We start from the raw sequence: 9,035 nt of genomic DNA, 5'->3' as shown, positions 1-9,035 counted from the left end.
TGCTTATTTGAGATGCCAGCTTACAGGACTTAGGCCCGGAGAAACTGGATACAAACAAAAAGAAAAAAAGAAAACTTTTAGCAACTAAAGAAAAACTTTAACCAGTTAATGAATTCGCACGAGACATCTTTGAGAAGAGAAAAAAAGACTAAATAGAATATTTAAAATTGTAAAAAAAAAAAAAAAAGAATAGTAGAAGGTCCTGCATCACGTGGCAGGGATGGGGCAACGGAGCGGCAAAATAGTCTTCCGCAACGGTAAGCGACCTTTTATCCAGAAAGGAAAATATAAAAACAGAAGAAGCTATCGGAATAATACACAGGAAAATAAAGAGGGAATAACACAAATTGGATAAAATGGAGCGCAAAACGAGATTTGTTGAAAAAAAAAGGATGTACAAAGAAACAAGCGGCAATAAGCGGAACAGCTCGAGCTGCCTTAAAAATGATGAAGAAATAAATGAAAAAAATAAAAAAAAAAAAATGTTCCTATCTGACTGTGTCGTAGCGAAAACCAACGGCCATGGGCACGGGCTTTGGAAAAATTGAGGGGAAAGAAGACCTGTTGAGCTTGACTCTAGTCTGCACTGGAAGAAGACATGAGAGGTGTAGCATTAAGGGGAAGATGGCAACATCGCCGGTGAAATACCACACTTTTTGTCATCGTTTTCTCTTTCTTACTCGTTTAGCGGAGCGCCGTGCCCGAGGGCTTCGCGCCCCGGCGGTCCACGGTGTTCGAGAAGCCAAGCGTGTCAGAGTGCGTGATGGGCCTCGGCGATGCAGTTACTCATTCCTGCGTTGATCCGATTCGAGGCCACTGCCAGGACTGGGGAGTTTGACTGGGCTTGAGTAATATCTGATCACAAAAGAATAAAGCAGGTGTCCTAAGGCAGCTCAGCGAGGGACAGAAAACCTCGCGTTAGTAGCAATAAGGGTCAAAAGCTGGCTTGATCTCATGATGTTCTAGTACGCATAGATGGAGGACTGCGAAAGCACGTCCTATAAAGCTCTTTGGCTTGAAGCGGTTTTTCAGCAAGATTCGGGGGTGGCAGAAAAGTTACACAGGGATAATGGATGTGGCGGCCAGGTTCTAGCGACGCGCTTTTTGATCCTCGATGTGGCTTATTACTATCATTTGCGAAGCAGAAATCGCAAGCGTCGGATGTTTCACCCGCCAACAGGGAAACGTGAGATGGGTTTAAAAACGTCGTGAAGGACAGGGTAGTTTTACCCTACTGATGAATAGTCATTGCGGGTAGTTAATCCTGCTCAGTTACGAGAGGAAACCGCAGGTTCGGACATTGTGCGTTCACGCACTCGGTCGAGCGGCAGGTGGTGCGAAGCGACCCTCGTGGCGATTATGCCGAACGCATCTAAGGCACGTATCTCTTCTAGTCGAATGGTGGCCAAGGAATGATATCTCTAGGAGCCTGTGAGTCGGAAAAGGCTCAAAACAATGGGACATCTACTTAGGTCGGACGGTCCTCTGGCCGGGTCGTCGCACGAGCCGCGGTTTGCTCCGTACGTGCGCCATAGCACGTCGTCGGGATATAACCGCACGACGGCACGGCCACCGTCTAAAGGTCTGGCATGGGTTTCGTCAATGTTCGATCGGTCGAGACTCGAATCGTCTGTAGACGACTTATTGGGTACCTAGCGGGAGTGTTTTAGTACTCGCGTCGAGGAGTTACCACGCTGCGTATCTGTTGAGACTTCAGCCCTCGGCTTGGGGATTCGCTTGTGCGGTTAGACAGAGACCCCAGCACTGTCGACGGACGAAAGCAACAAGCCACGAACGGACTTGGATGAAATTCTCGCTCGCCGGCGAAAAAAACACGCGCGAACCGCACTTGAAAATTTCTTCCCTCTGCGGCGAATAGGCAATCGACGCGCGAACGGACTGGATATATTTCTTGCTCGCCCGGCGAAAGCAACACGCCGGAACGGACTTGGGAAAAAATTCTCTCTCGTCGGCGGGAAATGCAACACGCCGGAACGAACGGACTGTGATGAATTTTCTCGTCTCGCCGGCGAGATAGCAACACGCCGCGACGGACTTGGAAGAATTTCTCGCTCGCCGGCGAAACGCAACACGCCGCGAACGGACTTGGAAAAAATTTCCCTTCGCTCGCCCGGCGAAGCAACACGCCCGCGAACGGATATTAGAAGAATTGTCGCTCGCCGGCGAATAGGCCACACGCCGCGAGCGAACTTTGGAAGAATTGTGGCTGGCCCGGCGAACAGCAAAACGCGCATGCGAACGGAAAAAAGCGGATGTGCGGCGGATGGTGCGCCCGCCACGAAAGACACACACGCCGCAATGGACTTGGGGTACGGGCGGCGCGTGCCGCCGGCGTCGGTGGTCGCCCGCCAACGAAAGCAACACGCCGCAAACGGATCTTGGAAGAATTTGTCGCTCGCCCGGCGAAGCTAACCACAGCCGAGATACGGACTTGGATTGTATAATCTTCGCTCGACCGGTCTGAAAGCCAACACGCCGCTGAACGGTGGACTTGGAAGAATTTCTCCGCTCACGCCCGTGCGAGCAAACCGCCGCGCTGAGAGAACTTGGAAGAATATGTCGCTCGCCCGGCGAAAGCAACACCAGACAACGGACTGGATGTATGCCGCACGCCAGGCGAAAGCATACACGGCCGCGAACGGACTTGGGAAGAATGTTTTTCTCGAAGCTCGCGAAAAGCAACCGGCCGCGAACGGACTTGGAAGATTTCTCGCTAGCCGGCGAAAGCAACACGTCTGCGAGCACAACTTGGACGAAAGAATTTGTTCGCTTGCCGCGGCGAAAGCAACATGCCGCGAGCGAACTTGGAAAAAAGCGGATTGTTTGCATGCCGAGGTGTCGCCCGCCAACGGAAAGCAACACCGCACTGCGATCGACTTGGGGTAAGGGCGCGCGTGGGCCGACGGAGTGGGGTCCGCCCGACAACAAAAGGCAACACGCCGCGTAACCGGCTTGGAAAGAGAATTTCTCGCTCGCCCGGCGAAAGCAACACGACGCGATGCGAACTTGGACATAATTTGTCCGCTCGCCCGGGCGAAAGCAACACGCCAGCGAACGGATTGGAAATAAAATTTTCGTCGCCCACGTGGCGAAAGCAAAACGCCGCGAACGGACTTGGAAGAATTTCTCGCTCGCCCGGCCGAACGCAACCAGCCAGCGAAAAGGAATTGGATGAATTTTCGCTCGCCCGGCGAAAGCAATACACGCCGACGAACGGACTTGGAAGGGATATTGTCGCTCGCCCGGCGAAAGAAGACACGCCGCGGAAGCGAACCTTGGAAAAGCGGCTTGTGCGGCCGGAGGTGTCGCCCGCCTACGAAAAGCAAACACGTCCGCGATCGGAAGTGGGTTACGGGCGGCCCGCGTGCCGCCGGATGGTGTCGCTCCGCCACCCGAAAGTCAACCCGCAGCGAACGGACTTTGAGAATTTCTCGCTCGCCTCGCTGAGAACGGAAAAGAAAACGGTCGCGAGCAAATTGGAAGAATTTGTCGCTTGCCTCGGCCAAAGCAACACGCCGGCGAGCGAAATTGGAAAAAGCGGATTGTGCGGCCGGGAGGTTCGCCCGCTCAACAAGCAAACCATGAGCGCCGCGCGGAAGGGGGTACGGCGGCGCGTGCCGACGGATTGGTAGTCGCCCCGCCAACAAAAGCATCACACGCGCGAACGGGACGTGAAGAATTCTCGCTCGCCCGGGAAAGCAACACGCCGCGAGCGAACTGGAAGAATTTTGTTCGCTAGACCGCGAAGACAAAACGCCGCTGCGAAACGGATGGAAAATTTTCTCGCTCCCGGCGAAAGCAACACGCGCGACACCGGACTTGGAGAAGGATATTTCGCTCGCCGGCGAAAGCAACCGCCGCGAAGGAACTTGGATGAATTTTTCGCTCGCGCCGGCGAAAGCTAACAACGCAGCGAACGGACTTGGAAGAATTTGTTCGCTGTCGCCCGGACGAACCGAAACGCAACGCGCGAGCGAATTGGAAAAAAAGCTGCCTGTGCGCCGGATTGTAGGTGTCGGCCCGCCTACGAATAGCAAACACGCCGCGATCGGACTTGGGGTACGAGGCGACGACGTGCCGCCGTGGGGGGGGAGGGGGTGTCGCCGGACAACAGAAAGCAACACGCCGCGATCGGGACTGGAAGGAAATGTTCCGCTCGCCCGGCAAATGCAAACACGCCGCGAACGGACTTGGGAAGAATTTCTCGTCGCCGGTCGAATGCAACTACGCCCTAGCGAACGATACGTGGATTGAATTTTCTTGCGTCGCCAGACGGATAAGCAAGCACGACGCAGAAACGGACTTGGAAGAATTCTCGCTCGCTCGGCGAAAGCAATACACGCCGCGATTTGGGCGAATCTGCGAAAAAGCGGCTTGTGCGGCCGGAAGGTGGGGATGTCGCCCGCAACGAAAGCAACACGCCGCGATCGTACTGGGTTACGGGCGGGCGCGTGCCGCCGGATGGTATCGACCGCTAATCAGTCAACACGCCGCTATCGGCCTTGGAAAAATATTTCTCGCTCGCCGGCAGAGAGCAAACGGCGCCTGCGAGGAACTTGCGCTGTTCCCGAGTTCTCGCTGTACGCAACCGAGCGAACTAAATGAGATATTAACTTTAAATGAGGATCGCACGAAAGTTTATCGTGCAAAACTACTTTACGGTTCGCTTATCGGATCCTGCCAAGCAGTGTTACACGTATCGGTAGTAGAATTCGAGATGTGCATCAGACGAGAGGGAAGCCGGGAATTAGCAGAATCGTAAAATGTGTCGCGCGGTCTGCGGAGCGTCGAAGGAGTACGAAACCTTTGTCCGAAGTATTTCCGTATCGTAGCCTTATCTATCCCCCAATTTGAGGGCCGGGCCTTTATGGGGTGCCGAAAGTAAAAACAGCCGTAACGACCCGTTCGTTTGCCGCGCGCGTGATTTCCCCCGGGGGGCGAGTGTTCCTACGTAATCGCGGTAAACGCAGCTTGCGTGTTGCGTATCACCCGGGAATAATTCGAAATATAGGGTTCCCCGGGAAAAGTGGGTTTGGGAACCCCGGGTCGAGTTAGTAATCGGACAGCGCACCTCATGTCGAGGGGAGCGCCGAATAGTAATAACTTTCTTTTCCAAAACGTTTTACGAGCTCTCCTCGTTGCGGCGCCCGTAAATCGTCGTTAAGTGTTCGGAGGTTAACCGAGGCGGTCGTCTGACTTCGAGAGATAATTGTACGCAGTAGCGAATCTTATTGCGGGTTCGTGTGCGGTTAACGGTACGACCCAGAACAGAACAGTCTCGACGCTAAGATCGCCATAGTCGATCTAGCGTTCAGGGTTGAATCGCGCGGTCTCTCGCTGGATGCCGCGCATTCCATAAGAGTGGATGAATAAGAACCGTATTTTGATCTTGTGGATTTTGAACGGAGAGGAGGAGGAAGAGAGGGAGGCGGCGGACCCCGTCGTCGGGGGGGTGACTCTCGCCTATTCGTCGTTCTCTCGTACGCTTTACATATAGCGTTAAACACAGCAGAGTGTCGCCGACCGGCTGAGCCCAGAACGGCTGGCGCAAAATAAAATGGCACATACACGGTGTCGTCGCGCGATCGTTGTTTTCGGCATTCGAACGCGCGCGCGCGCGAAAAAGAGCCTAGCGACGGTTACGGGCTTCGCTCGCGAGTTACTCCCTGGCCGAGTAAACCGAACCCGAAGCTACCTGGTTTGATCCTTGCCAGGAGTCATATGTTGTATCAAGATTAAGCCGATGCATGTCTCAGGAGGCCGAATTAAAAAAGGGGTGAACCGGAAATGGACTCATTTATGTTTAAATCAGTAATGGTTCATTAGATTGTACCAATTTACTTGGGGATAACTGTGGTATTTTTCTAGATGCTATACATGCAAAACAGAGTCCCGACCAGTGAGGACCAAGGGGAGCTTTTCTTAGATCAAACCATCGGTGGGCGGGCGGCTCGACGTTCGTCCCGTTATTTTGGTGACTTGATAAACTTGTGCTGATCGCACGGTTCCTAGCACAGGCGACGCATCTTTCAAATGTCTGCTTTATCAACTGTCGCTGGTTAGGTTCTGCGCCGACGATGGTGGTAACGCGGTAACGGATGTGATACAGGGTTCGCTTACGGAGAGGGAGCCTGGAGAAGACCGGCTACCACATTCAAGAGGCAGCAGGAGCGCAAAATACCCACTCCCGGCATCGGAGAGGTTAGAGTGACAGACAAATAACGCTAAGGGGGGATCATCCGAGGCACCGTAATCGGATATGAGTACACTTGTAAATCCTTTAACGAGGATTCCATTGGAGGTCAAGTCTGGTGCCATGCAGCAGCGGGTAATTCCAATCCAATGCGTATATTAAAGTTGTTGCGGTTAACAAGCTAGTAGTTGAAATCTGTGTCGCACACGTGTATCCGTTCGCTTGGGTGTTTAAACTTGGCAAGGATGTGGACGTATACTTTCACTTACGGTGGGCTTAGCCTCGCGAGGGGCGGCACAACTAATATACCGTCGCGGGCTCTTTATGAGTGTCGAGTCGGGACGGTTACGTTTACTTTGAACAAATTGAGAGTGCTAAAGCTAGGCTACTTCGCTGAATACTGCGGTATGAAAAGGAACGTAGGGACACTCGGTTCTCTTTTGTTGGTTGTGGAACCCAGAGGGGTGAATGATTAATAGGGACAGAGGGTGGGGCATTCGTATTGAGACGTAGAGGTGAAAGTAGTGGATCGTCGCAAGACCGACTGAAGCCCGAAAGCATGTTGCCAAAAATGTTTTCATAATCAGAACGAAAAGTTCGAGTTCGAAAGGCGGATCAGATACCCGCCCTCGTTATAAACCATTAAACGATGCCAGCTGGCGATCCGCCGCAGTTCCTCCGAGGATCTAGGCGGGCAGCTTACGGAACCAAAAGATTTTGGGTTCCGGGGGAGCGTATGGTGCAAAGCTGAAATTAAAGGAATGACGAAGGGCACCACCACGGAGTGGAGCCTGCGGATTATTGGACTCAAACGTGGAACCTACCAGGCCCAGACAACGGAAGGATGAAGGATTGATAGCTCTTTTAGTGATTCGTGGGGGTGGTTGGCAGTGGGCCGTTTAGTTGGTTGGAGCGATTAGGTGGTTAATGTCGATAACGAAACGAGACTTACCCCGATAAATAGGCGTACCTTATGGTATCGCGAAGGCCCCGGTTTTGGGTGGGGGGGTTTTTACTACCAACGTACAAAAAAATCTTCTTAGGGGGTACAGGCGGTTTACCCCCCCCGAGATTGAGGAAAAAAACAGGTTGTGATGGGCCCCTTTAGTTCTTTGGGGCCCCACGCGGCCAAACTAAAAAATCAGGGTGTGTTCCCTGGCCGAAAGGCCCCGGGGAACCCGCTGAATCCTTTGGTTAGGGATTGGGGCTGGGAAATTTTTCCCCATGAACGAGGAATTCCCAGAAAAAGGCGATCATAAGCTTGCGTGGGTTAAAGTCCCTGCCCTTTGTAAACACGCCCCTCGCTACTACCGATTGAAAATTTAGTGGGGGTCTTCGGAATAGGGGCGGGCCCGGGAAAGTTCGGCATTGCCGATGTTGCCCGGGGAAAATTACCAAACTTGATTTATTTAGAGGAAGTTAAAAGTCGTAAAAGGTTTCCGTAGGGGACCTGCGGAAGGATCATTAAAAGTTCCGGAGGTCCCGCCTGCGTCGAGAGTCCTTTTTGGGAGGGGCGCGCGCTCGCAGCATGGGGGGGACTAAAAAGGGCGCGTGAAAGGGCTTCCAGAGAAAAAGAAAAAAAAGGATTTGACGGAATTTGTTGTTTTTTTTGATATAAAGACGGGGGCACCTTTTGCGCCCCTCCGACCGGAAAATAGTCGGCAAGCAGGGGCGGGGGCGCCCGGCGGGGTTCGACGGATTCGGGAAACGGACGCTTCGCGATCACGTCGTGGGGTGTGCCATTCTCCGGCCAACACACACACAGAGCGTCGATTCGGGTTTAGCGCCCAAAAACCGGTGGAAAATATGCCCGGCAAGGGGGGGTGCAGCACCCCCGACGTTGTCGACGCGCGCCCTCCCCGTTTTGGCCCGGGGCAAACGGTCAGCGTGCCGAGAAACACGGGTTTTTGGGGACCGCGAGGCCGAGCGAGAGGACCCCATAATTTATAATATAAAATATATAACACAGAGAAGGGACCCATGAATTTCGACCCCAAAAAGTAAAATGTGTCGGTTCCGACGGTTTTTTTTCAAAAGCTTCCGCCCCCGGGTTCCCGTTCGGGGGAGGGGGGGTCCGGGAAAAAAGGGAAAAAACACAAATCTTCTTTGTGCCGTAGCCCTTCCCCGGCGGGAGGCGGGGTCCGCGCGCGTTCCCCCGGGGGCCCCGGGCCTGATCGAAGACCCCCACGATTTTTTTCCCCTCTCTCTCGTCCCAGAGAAGAGGGCCACGATGGTTGAAACGAGAAGCGCGTTTCTTTGCGAAAAACAAAAAAATTTTGGAACGATTACCCTGAAGGGTTTTGGAAACCCCCGGGGTCGTTGGGGCCCATGAAAAACGCAGTAATTGCGCGTCAACTTGTGGGAAATGCAGGACACATGAAAAAAAGCATTTCAAAAAGCACATTGCGGTCCCCGGATACCCAAATTTCCCGGGCCACGCCTGGCTGAGGGTTTTTTTTTGTAACCCTAAATGTTGGCCGAAAAGCGCGCCCCGGCCACGACGGCGGGGACCAGGAATGGCGCGGGGGCTTTGCCTGTGCCCTGTGCAAAAAAATTACAATGGGCCGGGACGACGATGTTTTGGGCGTTTTGCCCGAAAGGGGCTGTGCCGCGCCGAAAGGCCGCGGTTTCAAATCCTGGGGTGTTTTGAAATGACAAAACCGAAATAATAATTTAAAAATGAGGGGAGAAGCGCACAAGCGTTTTTTAAAAGGGTTTTGGGGAACGCGCGCCCAAAAGGGGAAAAATGCGCGAAAATTTAAAAAGGGGGCGGTTGTGTATCCAAGTTGTGTGGGTTTCGGAGAGCCCCGGGGGGAAATGG

General features: G+C 53.3%; 1 pseudogene; it reads left to right on the top strand.

Annotated features, from left to right (window-relative positions):
* Positions 1-5,713: 5,713 nt before the first annotated feature.
* On the top strand, positions 5,714-7,681 carry LOC146724732 (small subunit ribosomal RNA; annotated as a pseudogene).
* Positions 7,682-9,035: the final 1,354 nt, after the last annotated feature.

This window comes from Nylanderia fulva, unplaced genomic scaffold (assembly GCF_048542155.1).
Source record: "Nylanderia fulva isolate GAGA-0341 unplaced genomic scaffold, ASM4854215v1 Scaffold1197, whole genome shotgun sequence".
Taxonomy (NCBI): Eukaryota; Metazoa; Arthropoda; class Insecta; order Hymenoptera; family Formicidae; genus Nylanderia; species Nylanderia fulva.
The sequence above is the reverse complement of the archived record's forward strand: the minus strand, read 5'-3'. Positions and strand labels throughout refer to the sequence as shown.